This window comes from Oreochromis niloticus, linkage group LG3, assembly GCF_001858045.2.
Source record: "Oreochromis niloticus isolate F11D_XX linkage group LG3, O_niloticus_UMD_NMBU, whole genome shotgun sequence".
Classification (NCBI taxonomy): domain Eukaryota; kingdom Metazoa; phylum Chordata; class Actinopteri; order Cichliformes; family Cichlidae; genus Oreochromis; species Oreochromis niloticus.
In genome coordinates this window covers 57,470,238-57,483,145 of record NC_031967.2, presented here as the reverse complement: position 1 = coordinate 57,483,145, position 12,908 = coordinate 57,470,238, and the positions used below count along the sequence as shown (strand labels likewise).

The window sequence follows — 12,908 nt, the reverse complement described above, 5'->3', positions numbered from 1 at the left end:
TTTGTTGCACCTACTAGCAGGTTGCTGAGTAGACATCTGTGTAGTGGTTTGAAATGTACAACTGTACCACTGAAACGCCTTCCTGTTCAGCTGAAATGCCTTGGTTTTCAGTGGAGTATGTGAGTGTTTTTCAGTAGTGTGTGTGAGAACATTTCAATAATAATGTCCCTTACGGCACCTCATAGGCCATTACCTGATGTGTTTGTCCTTGGAAATGTAAGTGTACGTTACGTTGATGCATTCAGCAAAGAGGAACCACATGCATAAAAGTTGGCAACAGGACATGCACAAGTAGGCTGATCTGCCATTTACAGACACACATACAAACACACACTTAAAACACAAGACTTCAAAGTGTTGTAGTTGTACAGGACAACTCAATGTGCACATGACTTTATCCACGTGCTCACAGATTAATGTTGCTGAATAATAATCTTAACTGTTTGGAACATTTTATTAGAACAGATCAGACAACATGTCGGTCATATCATGTCAACAAAAATGCACGAAAAGTCTAGTTTTCATTATGAGTCAGTGTGTCCACAAACAGCCACAAATATATATTCAATCTTTATTATTAATGTACAAATACTACAAAGACACTATTACAGAAAAGGTATAAAGTGCAATGGAAATTTTGAAAACTAACCAGAAAAACTTTAAGGACAAAGCAGATTAACTTATTTAGATTCTCCTTGGTGATTTTGCAGGAAGAAAAAATCCCAGATAAAAAGAGAATCTGATTTTTGAGTAAAAGCAGAGAAGCAAAATTCCCTAAATCTAATTTAGTGAGAAAAAGCAACAAAATGTAAATGTATTTTGAACATGTGGATGTCCTCTGGTCTAAAGTGGTGGAGGACCAGTTAGAGACCAGCAGCTGGACGTCAGTGGTTGCACTGGTGGACTACTTCAGTGAAGAGTAGACGACGTCTGGCTCTGGTTTAAAGTCTAAACACAAACACACATCCACAGACAAAAATAATATTTTTTCTGAAACAGACAAACTGACCTTGCATTATGATGTTCATATGTCTTGAAAGGAACAGGTAAACTTTCCAGGATACATTTAAAAGAAATGAGAAGTTATCTCCCACAAATCTGAGCCTTGATTTTGAGTCGAAAGGGGGCCTGGTTAGCTTGGCATGATTGCTAGATACCAGCAGGGTTGGCAGCTAGCTTGGCTCCCTTCAGTGTAAAAGATAAACAGCAACTGTGCCTGGGCCTCCTTGTTCTGATGTTTTGTTTGGTTGTTCTTATTGTGGTTTTTTTGTTGTTGTTGTTTTTTACTCTCTGCACCTGAAAATAAACAATGTTAAAACATGATAAAAAAAAATCATTGTTTTTTCCCTGGTCTCTAATATTTCAACGCTGTATCACTACATAAACAATGAATACATTAATGTCTTCATTTTGGGGCTGCCAAGTTTAAACACAACAGGTGTGCATTAACCTAACAGCCTGGAAATCACATGGCCAAACCAGCAACCTGCCTTGGAAATCTGTAAGTTTGAGTAAGGCAGGAGTACATTTCATGAACAGGGTACCTTCAAGGCGATATCCCTCCAACTTTACCAAACTCCTTATAACAGTACTTGTCTAAAGATTAGGGGCCCTGAGGTGAATCTGATTTTTCTGGATGTTGTAGTGCTGTCTTGCCTGTGTGCAGTGTCCCAAGGAGATCTGGGGCAGTGCTTTCAGCCTGGCAGACTGTGTTTCTCATTTTTAAGAAGAGGGGCCAGAGGGTGTGCTCCACTATAGATATATCATACTCTTCAGGCTTTTTGGGAATGACTCTGCCAAGGTACTGGAAAGGAAAGTTTGTCTGTCGGAACTTTGGATCCTGGGGGAACAGTATTGTTTTCATCCTGGTGGTTTTCATCTTGGTTGTAGAACACTAGACCACCTGGTCCACTAATAGTGTCCACTCGAGATTTCAAGTTGCTGGCCAAGGTGCAGAAATTTAAGTATCTGAGGGTCTTGGCTTGACAGGTACCATGGCTGCAGTGATGCAGATGCTGCACCCATCCTTTGTGGTGTAGAGAGAACCAGAATCAAAGTGAAACTGTCGATTCACCAGTCAGTTTATGGTTATGAGATTTGGGTAGTGACTGAAAGAATGAGAACGCGGATACAAGCGGCGGAAATGAGCTTTCTGGTGGCTGGCATCTGTTTTAGCGATAGGGTGAAGAGTGCAATCATTCGAGAGGAGCTCAGAGTAGAGCTGTTACTCCTCCACATCGAAAGCAGATTCAGGAAATTTCTGCGGAATAGTTACTTTTACCTTGTATTTTTCATGGGTTTGATATTTCATCTATGATTTGCTACTAACACAATATAATGTGTAGTAATTTTTTGTCACCAAGGATTTTCTATTAAATTTAATTGTAAAAGTGTAAAAGTGATAATATTTCTTCATCTACTAAGGAGTGCAGAAAGGTGAACATTTCCAGCATATATACCTACATATCTAAATTTCCTTTGCCTCAAGGTGTTGCCACCACAGGTAGTTCCACAGCAGAGTTTTGGGCAGAATTTTAGGCTGGATATCCTTCCAAACACACTACCAAAGAGGATTTGTGTCTCCGACTAGCATAAAAGCAGGAACCATTCATATGCCACCTTAATGTGTTGACCATTACACCACCGAAGGCATGAGCTGTCAGCAAATATATAAAATATTTGACAGACTGCAAGAATGCTATGTTTTAATCTGGTCCAAGTTGTGTTGTTAAACAGTTTTTTTTTTTTTTTTTTTTTTTGCCACAAGCACTTATATTTACATGCATCTTTTAGCACATCTGCAGTGACTGCATCAGGACTTAAATTAATCACAAAGTGCGGGAAATGCACAGTAACAGTACAATTTGGTTGTTGAGCAGCAACACCAGGCATTTGATTTCTGGCTCATGAGTTTTTTTTGTTTTTTTTTTTTTTTTAATTGTACAATGTACCAAAATACATCGCAGAACTTAAGCAGATCCATCCAAAAATGTACAATTATGGGTGATGAGGAACGAAGCAGCCATCAATCAGAAAAGAAAGGAAAGGCACAGTAATAGAAGTCTCCAGCAGCAAACAATTATCTTAATGTCCTTCCTTATAAAGTAAGATATAACTAAATCAAAAAGAAAAGTAATACTAAGAAAAAAAACAAAACAAAAAACAAAACAAAAAAAAAAACAACAACAAACAAACACAGAAAAAAGAAAAAAAAAACGGAGAACGTACAGTCCACGCACATACAGTCTATCTACATTAGCTTAGAAGCTGCATCAAAAAATCAAGTAAGGTGTGAGCTTTATTAACATTACATTTGTCTAATGAAGCCTTCAATAAAGAGACTTCATTTTTAAAAGCAGCAAAGATCGGAGTAATTTTCAAGAAGCGACATTTATGAATGAAGAATTTTGCGACTATAAATAGGTTGTTAATCCCAAATTCTATTTTCTTATTTTCTGTTTGTAGGCCAACTCTAATTACTTGAAAGGTTAGAGAAGGGCAGTCAATATTTTTAGAAGTTAACCAGTACTGGAAACCATCCCAAAAAGATCTGATGCTTTCACATGAGTAGAAAAGGTGCTCTGTAGTCTCAATATCAGTGTTGCAAAATGTGCATGTGTTCGTATCTATATTGAATTTCTTGTGAAGATAGTCCTTGGACGGGTATATGGCATTTAAAACTTTAAAGTGAATTTCTTTAGCTTTTGGCGGAATTGGAAAGGAAAGATACTTGGTCAAAAACCTAAAGTTATAATCTTTAAACAAATATTTTCTTGTTAATTGAGAAGGAAAAAGTTGCTTGGTTAAAATTGTCCTTAAAAATTTGTTATTGCAAGTCTTTCCTTTAAATTGACGATCATCAATAAATAAGGATGGTTCACGGATTATAAAGGAAGAATAGGTTAAACTGGCTTTAGTCATCTGAATCATTGCAGGGGGAATGGCTTTCACAACTTTAATGAATTTACTTTGAGTACATACTAAGCCATAATTATCAATAAATTTATTATACGATAATACATTGCCGTCATTGTCTAAAAGGTGTAGAACGGTCCAAATTCCGTGGTCCATCCAATCCTTATAAAAGAAGGATTTTCTTTTTATCAATATACATCGGTTGTTCCAGATCGAATTTGTATGTGGAGAAAAATTGTGCTTATAAATCATTTTCCAGTACTGGAGAACCTGTTTATGAAAATTGGATAATTTAATTGGTAATTTGGAGATTTCAAAATCACACTTTAAGAGAAATTCAATGCCACCAAGCTTCTCAAAAATTACTTTTGGGAAATAAAACCAAATATTATTTAAATTATTTATGAAAGACTGCAACCATTTAAGTTTGATGGAACCATCCAATGCTTCAAAATCAATCACATTCAATCCTCCTTCTTCTAAAGACTTCACTACATCATTCTTCCTAATATAATGTTGCTTATTTCTCCAAATATAATTAAAGTTAATTTGATTTATATTCTTGATTAGTTTATTGGAAATATATAAACATTGAGATGGATAAATCAGTCGCGAAATACCTTCTGTTTTGGTAAGTAGGACACGTCCAAAGATGGAAAGGTCTCTTTGTAACCAGCTGATTAGGATCTTTTTAGATTTTTGGGTAATATGCTCAAGATTTAGGATTTCTCTATTATTTATATTCTTTGAGATTATAATACCCAAATATTTAATTTCAGTTTTTACAGCTATATTAAGAGAGATGCTGGGTTTTCCATCATGAATAGTTAATATTTCACATTTTCTAATATTCAGATACAAACCAGAGGCCTTTGAAAATAGTGAAATTTCATTTAGTGCGAGAGGAACCTGTAACATGTTCTTTAAAAACAGTGTAGTATCATCTGCTAGCTGACTTATAATCAGTGGGGCTCCCATCAAGTTCAGTGGTTGAATATTTGGATTGTGTTTTATGAAAATAGCCAAGAGTTCTGTTACAATAATGAAAAGTAGCGGAGAAGCTGGACACCCCTGACGGATTCCTCGACTAATGTTAAATCGTTTAGATGTTCCAAAAGGTAAAGAAATAGAACTATTGATATCGGAGTATAACAAAGAAATTAAATCTATGAATTTTTTACCAAAACCAAAATACTGTAAAGCTTTAAAAATAAAAGGATGTTCGACCGTATCAAATGCTTTATAGAAGTCTAAAAAAAGAATCACACCATCATCTTCAATTAAGTGATTATAGTCCAATAAATCCAAAACTAATCTAATATTATTGTGGATAGAACGATTCTTAAGGAACCCAGATTGTGTTTCACTAATAATCTGATCTAAACCGTCCTTTAATCTATTTGCAATAACATGAGCAAGAATTTTATAATCTGTATTCAATAGAGTAATTGGACGTAAATTATCGATTAATCTTTTATCTTTACCAGGTTTAGGAATAAGGGAGATAAGACCCTGTTTCATTGTCGTTGCTAATGATTCATTGCTAATGATTTCCCTAATAGTTTTGAAGAAAAATTCTTTTACTTCTTTCCAGAAGAATTTATAGAAGATGGCAGTCAAGCCGTCCTGACCAGGAGCTTTGTTCATTTTCAGTTTGTTTAAGGCTTGATCTAAGTCATCCATTAATATGTCAGAATCACAAATTTCTCTAAATACAGAATCGATTTTTGGAATATAAGGTTCAATCTGATCAAAAAAGGCAATTGAGTCAGTAGTTAAATATTTAGATAAGTATAAATTTGAATAGAACATATGTATTTCTTCTGCTATAGTCTTATGATTTGTGCATTCTTCCCCATTTACAATTAAGGTATTAATAGATTTCTTCTCTTGCCTCCGTTTCTCCAGATTGTAGAAATATGAAGTACTCTTTTCACCTTCTTCTATCCATTTTGCACGAGCTCTAATGTATGCTCCATGAGCCTTTTTCTTGTATAGATCATCTAATTGAGCCTGTAAAGACAGTAGGGATTTCTTATCAGCCTCTGACATAAACTGTCTATTACAATAGTTATTTATATTGTGGAGTAATTTACTTTCATACTCTTTTTGTTGTTTACTTGCCATTTTACTAAACGTAATTGAAAATTCTCTAACTTTAAACTTAAAAAATTCCCATCTGTTTGTGTAAGTACCAATTGTTCCATCATTGTAAATTTTATGGATGAGAGCTTTAATCATCTTAACATACCCATCATCAATTAACAGATCTGCATTAAATTTCCAGTAATCTTTTTTAAATTGTGTTTTATTTTCAGGGTTAAGTTTAAGAGTAATAGTACTGTGATCTGTCAGCGGGGCTGCTGAGATAGACACATGTGAAACATATCTATACAATATAGACGAGCCCAACCAAAGATCTATTCTGGACATATTATTACCATTTGGTTTAATCCAAGAGAATTGAGTGACTCCAGGATTTTTCTCTCTCCATATGTCACTTAAATTGTTTGAGTTAATGAAATTTGATAAAGTTGGATTCCACTGATTAATACCATATCTAGGAGGGTTTCTATCCTGCCATTCATTTGGAACAAGATTAAAGTCACCACCTAATAATACATGGTCTGTGTGGTATAGAAGTTTATACTCGGAAAGAACATCTGTTATTTTTTCCAGCATGACCTTATTTAGAGTAGGAGAGGAGTACCCATAAACATTTACTAGAATCACAGATGAACCATCAATATTCAATACAACTGCAAGCCAGTGCCCTGAAACATCAGCCTGAAAAGTCACGACCTTCCCTGGACATCGGTAGAAACAGAGAGCTACTCCAGCAGAGTGGTTAGATCCATGGCTGAAAAGGATTTTATCACCCCATTGATTTGACCAGAAGGTGACATCAGTGTCACTTGAATGAGTTTCTTGTAGTAAGACACAATTCGCTTTTAGCCCTTTGATAAACATAAACATTGCTTTCCTTTTAACATTATCCCTGAGACCTCTAACATTCAACGACACAAAGGATAAACACGTGCGTAGCATTAAAAATAAACGAAAAAAAAAAAGGTTCAAAGTATTATAATATCAAACTTAACTATGTACAAAAAAAAATTTTAGTTTACTTTCCTGTTTAGGGAAAGGTGAAAGAAGAGCGGTGCGGCAACTCCCATCCCATTCAAACTGTCAAGCGTCCCTCTTTAGGTAGAGTTCAGAGAACAAGTAAAAGTGAAACAGCCTTCAGCCGTCCGCCAGAACGCGACGGCCGTTAATATAGCCGACAGCTCCTCTGTAGTAAGCCTTCTCCCCCGCATTTCTGGCTTGTAAAATTTTCGGCCAAACTTTCTCCCGTTCCAGACGATCCTCCTTCGTCAAATCCTCGGCAAAACGGATTTTTTCCGTCTCACAAATCTGAGCGTTTTTGGACTTCTTCCATATTCCATCTCGATGTAGGCGCTTCGTGAACTGAATCATGACTTGGCGATTTCTGCCCTCTTCTTTCCTTCCAATCCAGTGCACAGTGTCGACGATGTACTCCATATTATCAGACCATTCTGGGGCTATCTTGGCGAGAATTTTAATCACCTCTGATATCTTCGCCCATACCTTCTTTCATTCCTTTAATCCTTAGATTCCACCTTCGTGAATACCGGTCTCGTTCTCTTGCCTTTTCTTTGAGCTCATCAACTTCTCCCCGTAAAGTTGAGGCTTCCTTCTCCAAACCCGCAATTTTATCTTTACAATCACGGACTTCAGCTGCATTGAACTCGATAGATTCAACAAGATTGGCAATCAACGAGGCATTCTCCGATAGTTTGTTGTTAATGTCCGCCATTTTATCATCTTGTTTATCAAATCTCACGTGGAGAGCTTGAATAGCTGCCAGAATGTCACTTGTTGTGGGACTAGGTCTAACAACCTTACTCGAATGATCACTAAGCAAGTCATTCATTTCCTCTAGATTTCTTTTTTCCCCTCCGTCACTTTCAAGCTCCACGTCTGAAAGGCAGTAATCGTGGTCATCCGTAGCTGAAGCCAAATCTTGTATCTTATCATTCTGGGAAGACTTAGATTCCATTTTGTCCTTCTTCTGTTTTTTTGGCATCTTTGTAAAGTTAGGTAAGATTTTTGAGGGAACAAAGCGTCAAAAAAAGGAGGGATAAAAGGTACCTTGCACCAGAGCTAAATTAAGGACAGCCGCTTAGTCCGCCATCTCTGGCTCATCATATCTGTGTTGTTAAACAGTGGAGGATGAACGGTGTGCATTTGGAGGGTGCTGTTGACTCTGCTGGGTTTTCTGTAACACTCATCACATACCATTGCAATACAGCTATGGCAAAAGATTTGATTATATTCTTTTATGCAACATTATGAAGAGAGTACATGAAAACATTTATAAACCACAGAAACCTCACAGTTTTCTCTCCTCACTGTCTCTGCTTTGAAACACAGAGTGCCCACAGAGAACCCGGGCGTAACATTTGTGTCATCTTTTTCTACTGCAGACTGATACACTTCACCACAGGGCACAAAGCAAACAGGTTCTCACAACATGAGCACTATTATTAGCCAAACCAACACACAAAGTGGAGAGAAGTTTCTGCAAAAACACTGAAAAATAGATGCTGTGGTTTTAAATGCGAAGAGGCTGAAAGCACAGAGTTAAAGGTCGTTGGTCTGTTCGGTCTTTCTTTTTAAACACCTCATACTATCCAGACATGACCCTGCAACTGTGGTTTGCAGTTTTTATTGTTATCATACACACTGCTTTGTGTCACGTTTAGAGCACTTTCCAGTGCAAGCTGCTCTGGCTTCGGTGCCATCCTCCAGCAGCAGCCCCCTCTCCCTGGCCCGGCCGCTACTGAAATAGGGAAGGCATGATTAGAAAATGCTCACTGGCTCTGCAAAACCAACCTCCCCGACACCACACCCCGAACCTGGTGCTCAACTCTTTCCCTGCAGCCAAGCCATCAACCATACCCTGCCGCAGTCTTTGTGTTAAGCAAATGCAGTTCAGCAGCTTTGAGGAGTTAGCAGATAAGCCTTAAAAATATGTATTTATTTCGTAACATTTCTCATAAACTCCTGATGTGAACTGACACGTTCTGTTATGTTGCCTTGTCTGAGCTGTTTCAGTGCTTATCAATAACATTGCTGACTGTTCTTTGCCCCAAATGTTACAGTGCACATTATAACATAGTCCATATAGGGTGGACCTGGAGCTAACCTGTAGCCAACTAACAACATGGTAGTATTGATTGGAAGTTAATCTGCAGGTATTTAGAAAGCAGTATTACCATCTGGATAAGAAGCATAAACTAAATTATGAAAAAAATTTTTATCTAACTTTCAACTTTTTGATTTTCTTAGGCTGAGTTTGAGACAGCTGAAGTGTTTTCTTTCTATCAGAAACAGGATGCTGGACGACTGCAGAGCTGTTAGCTTCAGTTAACCACAAACAGGAGATTACATTGTTTTATTTTGATTCTTATTTTAAAAGAAATTTCAGATTTTAGAAAAAGTGTGAACTTTAGGTTTTTATAGCATCAAATTAGAGAAATGTGTCATGGTGTCCAAGTCTCTCGTGGTGGCCTGCCTTTTCTTTCTTTTTTTCTCTCTGTGAAACCTGACTCCTGTGAACTTCATTCTTGTGTGTATGTGAGTGCCTGCACATGTTCAGGGAAGCCAGCACTGTCTGACTGCTACAATTGAAACTCAAACGCCTCACCGGCTGCTCTGGTCATTGCCTTTTTTCTTGTTAACTCTGTAAAAAATCAGCTGGACTTTTGCATTGCTCTGCGCTTGATCATTCTTCTAGTTTATGTTTTGCTGTTGCAACAATTTACATCTTTACACTTCTGATCATCCCTCACATGCTCCACAATCCTTACAATCCATCATATTATTAAATGTGCAACAGTACTTATTGACTTAAATCTGATTCTACCATGATACTAAACTTGATTTTAAATATTTTAAAAGGTCAGAGTAAATGCCTTCATAATCTAGTCTGTGGTCATAATGCACATTTTCACACCAATTTGTTACATCCCTCACTGCTACTTTGCATGAAGTTTCCCACATTGTAAAACTTTATGGAAATCGTTATGGAAGCAGCTCTCACAACTCAGCATCCATCTTCATACCACATCATACATATGAGTGAAGTTGCAGTTTATCTATTGTGTGGCAATTGAACAGTTCCCTTAAGGAGGTTTACACTGTAAAGTGAACATCAAACCAACCAAGCTGCAAGAAAGAAATCATGAAAAACAAAATACTACCTCAAGTTCGTCTGATTGGCTGCTTCTGATTATTTGATATCTTGATGGTGATATACATGACATGAGTGATGATGTCATCTTCTCCAGCTTCTTCCTGACCTAATAAAAAAAGAACAATCATAGAAATAAAATATGTAAACAGAGATTACATTTAAGAAACTAGTTACTGTGATCATAATGAATGTGAACTTATTCTACTAAACAAACTCAGACATGAAAGATCAGGAAGTCTGAGTCTCACCTTCAGGTTTCCTGTGAACACATCCTCTCACCAGCAGAACCAGTAACACCAGTAGAACCAGAACATAGACTGAGCCAACACATGACAACACAGAGAGAACAGGAGGAGAGAGTGACGGAGGAAGAGTGATGGAGATGAAACCAGGAGGAGGTGTGGATGCAGGTGGAGGTGTGGTGGTGTGTTTCCCTAAAATAAAGCAAACACAGTCATTAAGTTGTCGTCACATTGTGAATGTTGAAAGCTGCAGAAACACAGACAGGTGAGTGTGTCACCTGTGACAGTGATCCAGCTGGATGGAGACTCTCCATGACCGCTGATGTCACACTTGTAGAGGCCTTCATCAGACCTGGAAACATGCTGGATGGTCATGTGACCTGTAGGCTGCTTCCTGATGAGGGAGCCATCTTTATAGAAAGCAGCTGGGAGGTTGGAGGGAGTGGTCTTTGTTTTACAGAGCAGAGTGACGTCATCTCCCTCCATCACAGGGAGGACAGGACTCTGCAGGATCACTGATCCACCTCAACACAGAGACAAACTACAGCATTTCATCCATTTACACACAGCTTCATCAACACTAACTCCACATACTCAGCTTACCAGTGACTGTCAGGTTAACCATGTTACTGATGGGACCCTCTCTGGACTCACACCAGTAAACTCCACTGTCCAACTGGAGAACACCACTAATGTTGCACGTATAACCATCTGGTTTTCCCTACCCATCTCTACACTGACTCTTCTGTTGTTTTCTTGTGTTTCTCCTCAGAGTCCATCCAGCAGAGCTGTCGTCCTCCTCACAGCTCAGAGACACAAAGTCTCCTTCAAAGAACTGAGAGCTGCTGGGACTCACAGTCAGACGAGCTGTGAGGGTTACAATGAAAAACTGATGATTTGTTATACAGTTGTTAACAGTCTGATTGGCTAAGCCCAGAATGCCTATGTGACATCATGTGAATCATGTGACAACAACCCCCTTGGCTTTCGTACTTGCGCTTTGCTCTTCCACTTGAACAACATATTGTTGTTGCAGTTAGCAATTAGCCTATAGCCTATCGTTCACTCAAAAGGCGCGATCGGTGCTTCAACTTCAGAAAATTTCCGACTTACGAAAGACCCCCGAGAATGAATTAATTTCGTAAGTCGGGGTTCCACTGTAATTGTTTTTTTTTCAGAACTGAGCTCCATTCTGAAACATGAACCCAATCAGGTCATATCAGTGAGCATTTCTCAGGTTTAAACTGTGACAGAAGAAGGTTACTGACCTTGGTTTGTTGTGCAGCTCAGCAGTGAGATCAGAACTAAAGAGAAATGACACTCAGGTTGATTTGAGGTGAACATAAAGAACAACTCCACACAAACAGCTGACAAACACACAAACTTGTCTCTCTGAGATATCTGCTCATTTTCATGTGAAACCCCCCCCAACAGGTAGAGTAAGTCTTCAAACAAGTTTTTATCCAAAAAGCTGCACTTAAATGATCATGTGCAAAATATCCACTGCATTTAAATAAGACAATAAAGTCATGTGTCCACTGTGCAGCTGTGTTGATATAATGAGTGAATGATTTGATCTTTTCACTGCCTGCTGTGTTTCCTCGACTCCTGAGCAAAGATAAAGAGTCAGTTCAGACCTGCAGTTGGTCCTCGTGGTGTTTTGAACTTGAATTCAGCCTGATTTGTTTTTCATGTCTTCTCCTCCATCATCAGTTATCAGGAGAGCAGACAGTCAAAGTACAAGAATTCAAACAAACACAGAGATTCTACTTACAGAGCAGACACAGCACAGATGTTTCCTTCATCGTCCTTCTCACTCATTTCAGCTTTTTTTCATTTCTCTCACTGACACCAAGTAAAGCCCGCCCTCTTCCTCTGAGCACCAGCTTTTCTATTGGTTCAAAGACATGTTTACGGTATGTCTTTAAAAAAAATCTTTCAGCTGTGCAGAGACAAACAGTGGAACGTTGATCCAAATGCCACAAGAGGGGGATGTTTGACTTCTACATGGACTTTGCACAATTACTCCAGCATTTAAGATGTGTTTATCGATAACATGCCTGTTAGTTTCAGCATGTTTAGGTTACACAGGCACATCAGAGGATGACACATCTTTACATGCTGTAACAAGTTTTACTGCGTCTCTTTGGTTGCCAACTCCCTGAAAAATAAATAAGGGACACCTCGTGGCCAGGGCCGGGCAACCCAGTTGTCTTCACCCTTCCCAGTGTCGTGAATTTCTTTTTGTGTGTGAAATTATTTTTTTAACCATTTGACTTGAATTTGATTTAAGTACATGCATATTCTTTGTGATATGACCATATGGGAAACAAATGATCATTTAGCCATTTATTTTTAGCTCAAAATGACAACATTAACACAATAAAACAGGTCTCTTTCTTAAACAGAAGCCTGTCATGCTTAACTTTTGAGAACATAAGTAAATCTTTCTTTAAAAGAACTCTGTCCTG

The 12,908-nt window shown here is 38.0% G+C and overlaps 1 long non-coding RNA gene across 2 annotated transcripts; it reads right to left on the bottom strand.

The window, feature by feature from the left end:
* Positions 1–546: 546 nt before the first annotated feature.
* Positions 547–10,757, bottom strand: LOC112844224 (uncharacterized). Of its 2 annotated transcripts, none has more exons than XR_003216958.1 (4): positions 10,716–10,757; positions 10,444–10,629; positions 10,203–10,301; positions 547–948 (listed from the first exon to the last, which is right to left on the bottom strand). It is a non-coding gene; the product is annotated as an uncharacterized LOC112844224 (long non-coding RNA). The 2 variants fall into 2 exon arrangements; XR_003216959.1 differs by lacking the exon at positions 547–948 and adding an exon at positions 7,080–8,779.
* Between the last annotated feature and the right edge of the window lie 2,151 nt (positions 10,758–12,908).